This window comes from Pinus tabuliformis, chromosome 4_2 (genome assembly GCF_031772625.1).
Source record: "Pinus tabuliformis cultivar Carrire ecotype Pingquan chromosome 4_2, CPIR1, whole genome shotgun sequence".
Classification (NCBI taxonomy): Eukaryota; Viridiplantae; Streptophyta; class Pinopsida; order Pinales; family Pinaceae; genus Pinus; species Pinus tabuliformis.
Genome location: NC_142304.1, coordinates 618,949,150 through 618,951,557, shown reverse-complemented (window position 1 = coordinate 618,951,557; position 2,408 = coordinate 618,949,150).

Here is a 2,408-nt window from a genome sequence, read left to right as displayed (position 1 = left end):
AGTAAAACAATGAGATTAAATGCTTGGATGTTTGAGATTAGTTTCCATGCCTCCTGTTGGTAACTTTTGATATGCGGTGATAACTACTGAATGGTGTTACGTACCTGCCATACCACTATCTCTCAGTCACCTACCACTTTTAGTCTGACCATGTTAAGGCTGATGGATTTCTTCAAGCCTAACACAAGTGCTTCATTTTCAGCAACATTATTTATGCACTCAAACTCCAAGTGACTTGAAACCATATGCTTCCTATTGGAAGGGTCGATTAAGACACATTGAGCTCCTTACCCATCCTATTCCTTTGATCCGTCAAAGTACATGGTCCACAACTTTTTTGTACATGAACTTCTTGATGTGTTACTACTACTACTACTATTGTTGCTGCTACAATTGATACTATTGGTACAATGTATTGTACAAGTTTCATTACCATCAGTTGGGTAAGGAAGGAATCCCAATGCTATTTCAAGGAGGTAGTTTCCAGACATGAGATCTACGAAGGCCAACAGTTCATTCTCACCATTAAGGGTGTGACATTATGCTTCACGTACCTCTCTAGCAACACCCAGATTTGGTTGCACTTTCCCTTGTACGGAAGCCACATGTTAGACCAGTTTGTAGCAAAATATCTGTCTAGCTTGGTGGACGAGTCTCTGTTGAGTACTAGACCATATGATTCTGGTATGCCCATAACCACTATGTTAATGCATTGGTGGGATCGACCATCATGAGATAGTCGGATGATCATGTCTCATAGTTGACCAATGGCTGGTACTGATGTTTTATCAAGTTGGATGATTCATGCAGATGTCTTGCTCCATTTTGCAATGATCTTTTTCGCAATGGAGAGTGGCATGACGTTGGTTGCTGTACCAGAATCAACCAAGTAGTTCTGAACATTGCAATCGGAAATTTCAAAATACAAGAGGAATGGATAGCAACCTCAGTTCTCTTCTTCCACCTAAAGTGTATCAAGCACAATGGAAAGTGATTCGGGAGGTGTGCTTACTCCCTTATTGCTAGAGGGTGAATTGTCTATTGCTGTCTATCCTAACTCAAGAAAACTGATGTTTGCTCGAGTTTTCTTCATGTCATAAAAAATGTTGTAGTTCAGAGGTGGTAGACTTACTGAGGTGTCCGAGGTAGGATGGATGTTCCTGTTGTCTGACAGAGTGTTTTGCAGCTTGTTGCTCATGGATGTATTCTTGTCTGACTCTGTCTTGCCAGACATGTTTTGTATTTTCTACTTTGGACTGACCGATGGATCAGTCTTCCTCATCAACAGTCTCATCTCCTCTTGGATTTCCCCAATTGTGGGGGGAGCCCCTTTACTCCTAAGATTGTAACAGTTAGTTTTCTTTCAGGGTTGCTTCTCGGTATTCATCTTTGACATCATTTGTGAGCACTGATACATGTTCACCACATTCCTAGAGCTTGATCACTCATCATGCGCAACCTCTTTGTCATCATCAATGTCTTCGGGTTGCTCCTGCATATTTATTTCTGCATCGAGTGTACGACTGCAGAAACAACTTGCGACTGGCTTTGAGTCCAAACAAGAGTTCTCATCGTGATGTTGTTCATGGAAAGAGCATAACTTAAGATCTACACATTGTTTGACCTGCAACACGGGATTTTGCATAATTTTTGAAGCAAACCACTTGCTGCTTGATGAGTTGCTTTCTTGTCTCTGTCTAGGTGGATGGTTGTTTGCAAATGTGTCCGTTTTCTGTTGTTTGAGCTCAGACACTTCTGTAGTCAAGTTCTTGACAAGCGGAGTGAGGGTCTCAATATCAATTGCTTCCTTGTCTCTACCCTTGCTTGCCATTGCTTGGGCTTCCTGCTCACATCCTTGGAGTCCTTTGTTGATTCGTTATCTTTGATGACTCCAATTGTGCGTAGGTATTTTTCAACAACAATAGCCTCTTTGTAGTTTTCTAAGAGTGTTGGTTTCGTAGCTCTCTTGAAAAACTACACAATGCTATTTGGCATTGCGAAAGTGTTGTAATCAAATGTGATGGATTCATGAGGTTTAGTGTCCACCAAAAACTTATTCAATATGTGCATAAACCTCTAATTGAAGTCTTTCACCTTCTCTTTCCCTTCCATCTCGAGGCTTCCCAATTCTTTGAGTAGCATGGCTAGGGTCTTGTCATCAACAAAATTTTGAATGAACATGCATTTCAATCCACTCCAGTTATTTATAGATTTTGGTGGAAGGCTATGATACCATGCAGTTGCACAACCCAAGGTACATGGGAATAATTTACATGCTACGTTGTCATATCATACCTCAAGTGTATGCAGTTGCAGGTAGAAGTTGTGTAAGTGGTCTTCTACCTTCATCATGTTGTCAGGGTTAAACTTGATCTTCATTCTCTGCACTCGCTTCCACATCTTGTGCA